The sequence below is a fragment of the Prunus mume genome, linkage group LG5 (genome assembly GCF_029339155.1).
Source record: "Prunus mume cultivar Tortuosa linkage group LG5, ASM2933915v1, whole genome shotgun sequence".
Classification (NCBI taxonomy): Eukaryota; Viridiplantae; Streptophyta; class Magnoliopsida; order Rosales; family Rosaceae; genus Prunus; species Prunus mume.
In genome coordinates, this window is record NC_142702.1 from 12,864,104 (window position 1) to 12,877,176 (window position 13,073).

Consider the following 13,073-nt stretch of genomic DNA (forward strand, 5'->3'; position numbering starts at 1 on the left):
AGCCGTAAAGATCTTAAATGGGGACTTAGCCATAAAGAAATCGTTTTGAAGTTAAGTTCCACTACTTTTCAAGTCAAAATGTGAAATTAGTTGCTTCAATTATTTAGATCTTAAATGGGAACTTCGCCGTTAAGAAAACGTTTTGAAGTTAAGTGATCCACTACTTTTCAAGTCAAAATGTGGAACTAGTTGCTTCAATTATTTAAATCTTAAATGTGGACTTCGCCGTAAAGAAAATGTTTGAAGTTAAGTTCCACTACTTTTCAAGTCAAAATGTGAAATTAGTTGCTTCAACTATTTAGATCTTAAATGGGGACTTCGCCGTAAAGAAAACGTTTTGAAGTTAAGTGCTCCACTACTTTTCAAGTCAAAATGTGGAATTAGTTGCTTCAATTATTTAGATCTTAAATGGGGACTTAGCCGTAAAGAAAACGTTTTGAAGTTAAGTGCTCCACTACTTTTTAAGTCAAAATATGGAATTAGTTACTTCAACTTGGTTTTGTTTCGGTCAAAGTGACTAATTGCTTCTTGATGGTTTAAATGCATTCATACTGTTTCTACATGTCGAAAGAATGAACAATCTTATAGAACCCAAGTGAATAGTGCAGTCCATCTATTAGGGTTATTAAATAATAAAATACGGATGCAGAACGACAAGTAATTATAGTATGGTATTAGAGTACAATCACATGATGTACCTCGTTTATGTGTTATGATATAAGTGGATATTTATTGATTAATATCAACCATATCAACCACCCACATTATAACACGTGAACGAATTATAGTATTATGTAACCGTATTCCAGTACCATACAATAATTTCTCATAACAAATAGGGAGGAGGTGTGAATAGCAGTAAATAGGGAATAATAATTAACAAAGCCATTCCAATAAGATTTAGAAGTGTCATATTATATAGCACCGTAACTTGATTGGTCAGTTGAAAAAAGGTCAGATTTATTGGCCAAACAATCCATCCAAACATATCAGATACAGTTACGACCCTTTTTTTTACACTTAACACCTCAGAAATGCAGCAAATGCTCATCGCTTCCTGTTGCATATTGTTAATGGCTTTCTCCAAAGTTCTTGGAGAAACATAAAATACCTGCAAAGAATTCAAGTGCGGGGATAAAGGCCCGCCTATCCATTTCCCATTCAGCCTCAAAGATAGGCAACCAGATCACTGTGGCTATCGTGGGTTTGCTGTGTCTTGCAATGAGAGACATCAGACGGTTCTTGAGCTGCCAATTCCAGTCAAACTCTCTGTCAAAAGCATAGATTATGAGCATCAGCAAATCTCTCTGTACGACCCAGATAATTGCCTGCTAGTAAAAGTTTCAGAAATCCTCAACATGTCAATCTTCCCTTTCCACTTTTCAAAAGAGTCCATGAACATTACCTTATTCAATTGTTCTTCTGTTCTTGAAAGACGGCCATATAATGATCAGGTTCTAAATGGCCCCTGCCACAGCAACCTTGGCAATCAAATCTATGCCGTTTATGATAACTACGAAATTGATAACCTCCAGTCTTGCACAAAGATGCATAATGTTTTATCAGTTCCAGTTTCAAATTCAGACAGATCTCTTAGTGTTTTGAGATGGTCTACACCAAATTGCACAGAATGTGAAGCAGGAGGCAAGAAGTGTATGCTGAAGAACAATGGCACCAGAGTTGAAATTGAATGTGTTGACTTGAAGAAAGCAAGTAAGGCAATAGTACATATTTTGCTTCACATATTTCCTGCTCAAATTTTTATACATCTTGTAAAGTGCCGACAATTATTCAGGGGATGTTGCCCAGGAGGCAATATGTATAAATGAATTTCACAAACATGACGATCTGAGTTGTGTCATTATCTTTTACAGGTGCAGCAACGAAATTAGCGGCTACCAGTGAGTCACCTAACTGATTATTTTGCTGTCATGTCTAGAAGACTGGGGATATATATTTACTTTTTAATGATTGTTTTGTAGGTGCAACCCTGGGTTCATTCGTCCTCTTACTACTGGTTGTTGCAGTCTATCAGGTCTATAGCTATGATATAAAGGAAAACGAGAATCGATTAAAAATTGAAAGATTTCTAGAGGATTACAAGGTCTTCAAACCAAGTATAGATATTCCATGGGGCAATGATTTCCCCACTCCTATTTTATCCATTTACACTCCTTTTTTAGTTATAAAAAAAGAGTGTAAATGGATAAAATAGGAGAAAAGGGAGTGGGGAAATCACCACTCTATTCCATGCAGATATTAAGAGGATTACAAATCAGTTCACGGACGAGTTAGGCGAAGGAGCCTACGGAACTGTTTATAAAGGAAAGCTTTCTTCTGAAATCTTCGTTGCTGTGAAGGTCCTCAATAGTTCTAACGGAAACGGGGAAGAGTTCATGAATGAAGTGGGAACAATGGGCCATATCCACCATGTCAACGTGGTTCGCTTGGTTGGCTTCTGTGCTGATGGATTTAGAAGAGCTCTTGTTTATGAGTTCTTCTCCAATGGTTCACTGCAAGATTACATTTCATCAGTGGGCAACAAGAATGGGTTCTGTGGTTGGGATAAGTTGCAAGATATTGCCATAGGCATAGCCAGAGGCATTGAATATCTTCACCAAGGATGTGATCGGCGAATTCTCCATTTTGATATCAAACCTTGTAATGTTTTGATAGACCACAACTTCACTCCAAAGATATCAGACTTTGGTTTGGCGAAGTTATGTTCCAAGGATCAAAGCAGTGTCAATGACTACAGCTAGGGGGACCATGGGCTACATTGCACCTGAAGTGTTCTCCAGGAACTTTGGAAATGTGTCCTATAAGTCAGATGTGTGTAGTTTTGGAATGCTACTGCTTGAGATAGTAGGAGGAAGGACGAATGTCAGTTCACCCACAGAGAACACAAATGAAATTTACTACCCTGAATGGATTTATAATCTTCTAGAAGAGGGAGATGACCTATCAATCCATATGGGTGAACAAGGAGATGGTAAAATTCCAAACAAACTTGCAATTGTAGGACTCTGGTGCATCCAATGGTATCCAGTCAATCGTCCTTCAATGAAAGCTGTGGTTCAGATGCTGGAAAAAGGAGAAAACCTAACCGTGCCTCCCAATCCTTTTGCCTCTACAGGTGCCACACAAACAAATGCGAGTAGGCCTGCAAGAAATCTTAACATTCAGTTAGAAGTGATTCCTGAGTTGGAGTAACATGTGTACTTATATATGTCTATGTACTTATGTATGTAAAATTCATAATTCCATTGGTTCTGTTTTCTACTCACGGGAAGTGTAACTATTCTTCCTCAACAATACGTGCCTGCAATGTCCTGGGATAATTAGAAACGAAAAACAAACAACAATCACAATAAGGCATGTGGTGCTATTTGATTGTATTCATGTTTGAGAACAGTTTTGTGAACGAGGTGTTCCTATGACCCTAGCACTACATTGAGTAATAGGAGTGCTCCTATGAACCCATGAACCTATGAACCTAACATAAACTTAGTGATAGGGATGCTCTTATGGTCCCGAGCATGTATGTAGTGCTCAGTGTGTTTCTGACTGAAGCATGTGCTTTGGCACTAGCCCAATACCCGGCATCCCATATGCCTCCAGCATATGCTCTCATTGAATATTGCTGCGGATCAGATAAAGAATGAATAGCTGTCCTAAAATCATGACAGAGAACGAACTGAGGCACGACATGATTTAAACTTACATACTGCCCAATCGAGGTATGAAGCTTTCTTCATCATGATCATGATCCTTGAAATTTTCAAGGTTCCAAGCTTCCCATTTTAAATTAGACCAGTTTTGTGAACTTTTTTCTTACAGTATTTGATTTTTAGTTGTTAGTTGTTACATGTTGACAGAAATAATGTCGGGAGGTAGTGGGGTTGGAAGGATGAAACATCAGCAACTTTCTAGAAAGCAAGAAATCGGTTTTAAGATGCTGGTTGCACTAATTGATATGAGCAAATAAATAACTAACTAGAAAGGTAACCAGTGAATTTTCGTCCAAGTCTTATATCACAGTTTTCTACCTTGCATGGGTTTGCCTCTTATCCTTTGCTTCAATATGTAAGTTGAATGGTTCAAGGGCTTCTGACCAAGTTATGATCTCCAACTGGGTTCAACTAGTGAACCTGCAAAGTGGTACCATCACTATCGATCCAAGTTTTCCCATTGAATGACAGAGAGTTCCCTGGTTACCCTTCCACGCTGGGAGACTGGAGAAAGCAAGACTAAAAATTACTGATCGAGAAAACACTGAAAGAAACTGCATTTATTATTTAAGGATTAAGGTGAGTATACAGCGAGACATAGACCTTGTGTCGCACATGGGAACAAGCTCTGAGAAACTACAACATCAAGGAACTGAAATGTCACTGTTAACAAAAGGAGGTCTTTATTTAACTGTTGCAGCAAATCAGAAAATTATAGAGGAAATGTCCAAACCACTTTATTTTAATACACTCGTGTAGCCAAGTATCTCCTGAATTTCCATTCTTTCTTCATCTAATTGGCTACCAACATTAGCTGAACTAAACCATCTCTAAGACTGTTGTAAGTTGGAACTTTACTAATTTTGGATATGCTATTAACAAAAAAATCTTAAGCCAATTATTGGAAAACTGAGTTGACTGGCCACCAAAATTTCTGAACTTAAATAGCCGCGAGCTATCAATCGAAGTCAGTCAACCTTTAAAATTTAGTTGGCCTTACTTTCTACATTGTAATGACATTGATGAAGTCACTTATCAATGCAGAGTACCAGACTTCCAGAATTCCCTTTTAAAAGAAAAAAAAAAAAAAAAAAGGCACAAATTCAATGTATGTATATCTAAACTTCTGATTATGTATGGAAATCTTTGAAATCACCAATAAACCTCTAAGTAGCAAGACCTCCTAAGACATAATACCCAAACTATTTTATGACCATCAGGCTTTGCACAGAAATGATGTTAAGATCATATGTGAACCATTCCTGTAGAAACGTGGAACTTGCAGTAAATCAATTGATTTAGATGAAAACTAAATTCAAAGAGTTCCCTCACCACTACAAGTGTCACTGGAGTAAAATATAACAAAGATAAAAGAGAGAAACAGTTCATTTCATTTACCTTGTAATCACTAGACAAGGAGAAAACAAGTCCAGTTGAGGTCATTTTCCTTAATCCAACTCTTTGCCAGGACGACATCCACATTCGATGCCACCAACTGTGGTGTTGCCCAAGTTTTCGTGGCAGCCTCACCACCACTAAACTCTTTGCCATTTCTGCAAAACCCCTCTCCAGCATGCTATCCCAATCTACCTCTTACCTGAAAAAGATTGAAAGATCAGATTTCCGCTAATATCTGAATCACTATTACGGTACATAATTATCATCACAATTACTCTTAAAGCAACAGCAAGCAGAAGATACTTCTACATTAACTAGATAAGTTAATTTCAATCTACAGTTTCAGAAGCCAGTCTTCCTTTTAAAGAATAAAATCCATGACTGAAATTACAAGTTTACTTGAATCATGTAAATATAGTTTTTTTTCCCCTTTCAGCCTAGTACCCATAAGAGGACCATAATTTCCAAACTACCTTTAAAGCTTACCTAAATTCTGGATACGAGGGCCCACAATTAAACTTCCCTGACCCATAGACCTTTACACTATGCTAAATGAGGGGAATGGAAAGTGGAAGGATGAACAGTACGCAGGTATGGTGGGGATTCTTCATCCCTTGAGTTGTTTGGTACAGTGGAAAGTTCAGATGCAAGCTATCCTAGAAAAGTTATTTTATTATTCTTATCATAATTCTAATTGGTTTGTGATAAAACAAATAGGTATAAAATTGAGAAGACAATGCTATCTTATGTTCGTATTCCCTCTCCCAATCCATCCAGAAGCGGGGTGATAAAAAACAGTTGGATCCCAAGGGGTTGATTATCCCACCTTCTCTTTGCACCCCATCTCAGATCTTCTTTATGGAATTCATGTATGCTCCTGATATAATCATTCTTAGTTTATTAAGGAAGCACTTCTCACAATCACTAGTAGAAGATGTAACAGGGGACACAAGAGCAATAAGAATAAATTTTTCCCCATTTCCAACATTGATTTCATATAACTCGTGGAAAACTTCTCTGAACTCCTGTATCAATGTTGTGTAAAATGATCTATTTGGAGGATAACATTTATACGAGGATCCCATTATCACAAAGAACTGATCTGGCAGCCAAAAGGACATGCTTCCTAACAAACTCAAATGGCAGAGCAATTATACCATCTCCAGCATCACTTGAATCTAAATCAACTAGCACTACATCAAATTTAGTATCAATGTCATTGCCATCACCCATCCCACAACCACCTTCTATCTCATGAGCACCAAAAGAACCCGAACTTTGTCCATTACCTCGACCCGCAAGTTTCTCAATAACTTTTACTGCATCTCCAACGCAAACATTGACATGCTCACCACCATCTTCCAGTCCAAAATACTTCGTAGCAACTCTTAAAACTTCCTTGTCCGCCTCCACACCCACAACCTGAAATCCCAGTTCGGCTTTTAAAAATCCAAGCAAAGCTCCACCTCCAACTCCTAAACACAAAGCTTTCGGCCTAAACCCACTTCGAATCCGTCCCTCAATATAAGAAGCAATCAACTGAAGACTTGCCAACATAGGAACCAAATAAGGGTGCACTAAAATACTATTATCCAGCCTAAACTCGACTTCTCCGATTTCCACATAATCAAAGCCAAAACCCGTGTTGGGAACAATACGTACCTCCGTTTGAACCAAATTGGGCACTCTTTTAAACCTCAAACGCCTCCTGAACTCCCTCTTTGAAGCCTCACCACCACTCTCAATCTCCACATCTTCCACCACCATTTCACCAACCAAAGACCCAACACACCTCTCCAAAACCACACTACAAATCACATTATCCTCATAACTCAAAATGGGTATCTCAAGAGTGCCATGTTTGAAGCAAGACTTAGGAGATAAAGCAAGGAAAAGAGGTCTCAAACTCACCCCGAGTTCGCCATCACACGACGAGTCGTTTCTAGCCGGACGGTGGTAAATTACCGGTGAACCACGGCTGGTTGCCAGTGAGGATTAGGCGGGAGATCCTGGGAGAACTGAGCAGGAGCTGGAGAGAAAACAGTTTGGCTTTTAGTAAACTTTTTGTTAAGAGTGTTGGTACTAATTCCCATATAATCATAATCGAGCGTTTCTTCGAAACTGATTGCCATATAATCAGAAAATGAAAACACTTCATTAGCTGCTTTTCCTTATAGCTTTCTCTCACACCAATTTTTTAAAATAGTGATTTTATCATAATTTACCAAACGGGCTGGGTTCTCAAATTTTTTTAAGAATTACTTATAACCCCAAATAAGCAATACCAAACGGGTACTAAGAGGTGAACAAAGTTGGAAAATCGACATGGGGATTTAAATAGAACAACCTTACTTTGGTATCAAATTCAATTTAAGAAATTGGTAACTGCTTTTTGCTTGCTCAAGTAAATTAAAAGGGAGATTTTATTGACACCTCATTATTTGCTCTACCTCATATTAATTTTAAACATGAATAGCCTATTCTACCCTTGTACATAATTACCATTTAGGACAAAAAAATTTAAAATTAAAATTAAAATTGCTCACTGCACCCCACATAGTACCTACAGAGTAGCAGCTACATCTTCAACCTCTGTGTCAACATTACTATCAAGAGTAGGAGCTACATCTTCAACCTCTGTTGTATCATCAAAGTGATCTTGGGGAGCCGCTCTCTATCTCCTTGATGAGGCTGTGGGACACTGTCTATCAGGTCGAGATGATGAAGCCTCAGTAGTACCTCTGTGAGTCCTCTTCATATCTAAAAATAATAATATTAAGAACACACTCAATAACGGATTCGGTAAATGATCACTGAAAAATGGAAACAAATTTGGTGGACTATCATTGAAGAAAGAAAACATATTCGGTGGAGTAACACTGAAAAATAAGCAAATACGAGGAGACAAGAAAAGAAGAATAGGCAAAAGCAAATACCCAACCAAGCTTTGTCTTTGGTTTATGAAACAAGAAGACAAATCGCTTTCTCAACAAACAAAGGAATCTCAAAGCTCTCAATATGGCCCATGGCAAGGCACCTCCTTAATCTGCATATCCAAAGAGAGAAGTCAGCCACATGGAAACAAAAAAAATTAAAATAGAAGAAAATGAAGAATATGGGTATGTGGGTTCCACAAGGGAAGAAACAATTTGTTGTTTCTTTTGATGATGCAGCAGATGTTTTGGGGAAGTCTACGAGCTGGTCTAGAAAAGGTGGGGTTTTACCACGTAATGACAGGACCTGCCCCGAATTCTTTGAAACCCGAGACGAATCCTGTGGAAATTCCGACATCACACCGATGCCGGACCCACTTAAAAAAGACCGAGGCTCAAATCCATGATCTGTGAATTCCTACACGATCCTAGGAATGTCTAAATTGACATATATTAAATTCAAGACTATCCAACGGTTCAAACTTATCGAACTCGGATAACGCACAAAAGGCGAAATCTGTTCGAGACTAAAACAGTATCCAAATTGAAATCCGAGCACACCTACGCACTCGTGAGGACCAGAAGATTACGTCGGGGCACAATGCCCTTTTTCTAAAGTGCCCACGCGCCGCCACACACGCCGGCAATGCGTGGGTGTCCAAAGCGATTACGCTTCGTCGGAAAATCTCAAAATCACGGCTTAGGACTTCTATCCTAGGTGTAACACCGTAATTGGAACTACTTTTGTTCTCGGACCTATCCCAAAAAGTGACCGGAAGTGGCCAAATCGCAATCCCAAAACTGGTCGAAATTCAATTTGAAAATCAAGCTACCTAGGCTCAGAATTGATGAAAACCTACCCAACCATCAGCTGGATCATGAAAAATAGGTGAGAAAACATACATCACTCACTAGAATTGATGGCCGGATGACGGAGAACAAAGTCGGAGAAATTCGAGCAAAAAATCAGCCGTTTCTATTCGATTTTTCGGCAAAATCACGGCGGCTGGCAGGGCTTGGCTGGGGTTGGAAGAGAATGGTGCCTCGGTCATTTTGGTACCAGCCCCGTTAACTTTGGTGGCCGGATGAGAGAATCGTCGGCCAAAAGCTGGCCAGCTGTGGTTGTTGTCGCGAGGAGAGGGAGAGGCTGCGCACGGAGAGAGAGAGAGAGAGAGAGAGAGAGAGAGAGAATCAGATTTTATCAAACCCTTTTCACAAAAACTATGATTATGCCATTGAGGGTATTTTGATAATATCTTTTTCGTTACAACTCCAATTCGGCCACACTACGTGTCTACGGACTCATCTCGCCTTGCTCTATGCAACAGTACAGTTGAAATTCCCAAATTCCTTCACAGTCAAAAAGTCGACTTTAAACCTAATAAAATATTTTAGGGGCAAAATGGTATTTTATCTTAATAAATTAATAATTACCAATTTATTTTGGACCGAATCGTTACACATAGAATAATTCGTTGCATGTTCCTTTATTTTATGCTCAACATGTTTCAAGATTGATATATCAATCATGTTACTGAAGTTTATTTTTATTTATTTATTATAATTTTAAATTGGCCTATTCAGCCCCCCTCTAGGCATTCTTAGTTATTCTACATGTAATTTCACCTAAAGAATCCCAAATTCAAAAGTACTTTAAAAATATTGTAATAAACATTTCGAGTAGTGATATGTTTTCTTCCAATATATGGTACTTGTCTTTCTCTAAGCATGATTACTAGGATTTGTGTATCATCAATTGCCCCTATGCAATATTTGTTTCATAAATATTTTTTCAGAATTGTATTTAAATAGATGTCTGCCAAAAACATAATATTAGAGTTACAAAAACAGGAAGAAAAAGAAAAACCATTTTCAACCTTTTCTAGCCTGCCAAGAATCTCGTCATGCTCACAGCCTCTTCTTGACTCTCGCATACACTGCAACATCTTGCAAATACTATAAATCGACCAAAATAAATAAATAAATAAATAAATGAGCACACAAAATCATACCAAATTTCTGAAATAAAATATACACATGCAAAGAGAAAATCAGCCACACAAAGACATGAACTACCATATTGATGAGCAGACTTGTGGTTCCTATACTGATTGCCCAAGTTCTTTTTCCTTCGATCTTCCTCCTTGTGACAACGAATGTAACATTCCACATCGACCAACGTAGAATGGGTGATGTGCCTTTTATGTACATGCCCACCTCCATCTAGCACGAGGCCTTTTGGGAGCTCACGGGCTTCGAGTCATGGGAACCGGTTGCGAGTTTGAGCTAGAGTAATCCCAAGATGGGTGACCCACTGGGAAGTTACTCACGAGTTTCCAGAAACAAAACCATGAGGGCAAGGGGCCCAAAACGGACAATATCGTGCTACGGCGCAGCTAATCCGGGATGTGACAGAATGGTAAGCCACTCTGCTGTGTGGTGTGAGTGTGCCGACAAGGACGTTAGGCTCCTAAGGATGGTGGATTGTAACATCTTACATCGACCAATGGAGAGGGGGTGATGTGCTTTATATGTACATTTGTGCCCACCTTCATTTAGCACGAGGCCTTTTGGGAGCTCATTGGCTTCGGAGTCATGGGAACTCTGAAGTTAAGCGAGATAGGCTAGAGCAATCCTAGGATAGGTAGCCCACTAGGAGGTTTCTCATGAGTTCCCAGAAACAAAACCGTAAAGGCAAGGGGCCCAAAGGATAATATCGTGCTACAGCGCAGCCGATTCGGGATGTGACAACAAACCATATGATTTACTTCTCAATTTTCGACATCACAAAGGAAGAAACGAACCTAGAAAAACAAAAGAAAACCTCAAACCTTTTTGTACGAAATACAGAACTGAATTAGTATAATCGATCAATGGAAGAGTGGATCCTCTTCCATTGTCTACAATTGGTGATGCTAAGTCTGTTTGCCCCCTTACTATTATGCAGTGAGTAGATGAGGATTATTACTCTACGAAACATGGGTGAGGGCTGAAGGAAATGCGTTCCAAGTTTGAGGGTCGTGGTGGGTTTTCAATCGTCTCAGTTTATTTTTTAAATCCTTAATCCTATTTCAATAGAACGTGCCAGAAGAAAAGGAAAGAAATGCTATTTTGGCATTTGAAAAAAAAAATATGGGTATTTTTGGCATTTTAAAAGTTTAATTAAAAGGAACTAAGTGCTTCCCTTGTTTTTGTCCTGCAGCACTTTTAAGAAGCAGCACCTCTCAAGTGCTTCCTCCAAAACCACTCAAGGTGCTTTTGGATCTCACCCAAAGCTCTTTTGCAATTTTTGCCAAACAACATTTTCAAAAGACAGAAGCACTTTCACCCATTTAGAAGCACTTTTCACTGCTCCAAAAGCTCTCCCAAACGAGCTCTAAGACCAATCTTTTCTTTTGCTTTCTTACTGTTGAGATCCAAAAAATTCATGATTGGGCCCGAATAAATTATCAGCCCGAAACGATAGTCCAATAAGAAAAAGCGTAAAGAAGAGTACACAAAAATCCATCACATGCGAATTATAGTTCATGTGCCATGCTAAATAAATAAATTCGCTAAGAGTTGAGATAAAATATACTGGGTCTACAAGCCCATGCCAAAATTAAATGACAGGACCCGTCCCGAATTTCCCAGAACCCAAGAAGAACCCTGCATGCAGACCTAGGCATCACACCCACGCCGGGTTCACTTCTAAGAACTATGTCCTCGTTTACCAAAGAGGATTAATGGCACGAGACTTTCTGCCAAAATTTCGACAGAGTTTCCCCTGTAAATTGAACATTTCCCCAAATTTCCACCTGCATAAAACACATTTTATAACCCAATCGGCCGCACGCACAATATAATCTCATGCAATTTACACAAATGGCCTCCGGCCTTCAAACGATTCTAGCAGAACTGCCCACAATGTTTTTAAAATAACTTAATGCATCAAATATGCATATAATGAATTCAAGATCTATTTATGTACACCTTCACTCACTTAGTCCCCAAGACGAGCATCAATTCAACCAAGTTTCGGGACCAACAATGAGGTCCGAACCAATCTCAATAAGACCACCTAAGTGGGGTCTAATCTGTGGCTGCACCTAGTAACTTCAGGCTGCCTACGTACCCTACTCGAGGGATCAAGCCACATGTAACTCTTTCGCATCTATCCTGGCCCCTAATATCAAATAAACCATTACCACCACACAAATACATACATTCTATGATTTATCCATCACAACTCACCAAACACAATCACAATATCACCCCTCATACGACGGGACGCACCCGGCCTCGTATGGGGTCCGCTAACACGCCGGCTAATCCAAAGACGCTGCGGCGACCTCAACATCGCGCCGACTACATTCTCACCAGCCCTCACACAATCATATCTCCTCATACGCCGGGACGCACCACCACATATGGGGTCTGCAACACGACGGCTAATCCAAAGACGCGCGGCGACCTCAACACTGGTCCGCTACATTCTCACTAGCCCGCACACAATCACATCTCCTCTCATACGCCGGACGCACTCGCCACGTATGGGGTCCGCCAACACCTCGGCTAATCCAAAGACGCGCGGCGACTCAACACCGGGCCTCGCTACATTCTCACCAGCCTCACACAATCATATTTCTTATACGCCGGGACACACCCGCCACGTATGAGGTCCGCCAACACGCCGCTAATCCAAAGACGCGCGGCGACTCAACACCGGGCCCGCTACATTCTCACCAGCCTCACACAATCATATCTCCTCATACGCCGACGCACCCGCCATGTATGGGGTCCGCTAACACGCCGACTAATCCAAAGACGCGCGGCGACTCAACACCGGGCCCGCCACATTCTCACCAGCCCTCACACAATCATATCTCCTCATACGCCGGACGCACCCCAAACACGCCGGCTAATCCAAAGACGCGCGGCGACTCAACACCGGGCCGCTACATTCTCACAAGCCCTCACACAATCACATCTCCTCATACGCCGGGACGCACCAGACACGATGGGGTCCGCC

General features: G+C 40.2%; 2 pseudogenes; one reads left to right on the forward strand and one right to left on the reverse strand.

The window, feature by feature from the left end:
* The first annotated feature begins 1,031 nt into the window (after positions 1–1,031).
* Positions 1,032–3,674, forward strand: LOC103331259 (rust resistance kinase Lr10-like; annotated as a pseudogene).
* Positions 2,052–7,230, reverse strand: LOC103331239 (uncharacterized; annotated as a pseudogene).
* Between the last annotated feature and the right edge of the window lie 5,843 nt (positions 7,231–13,073).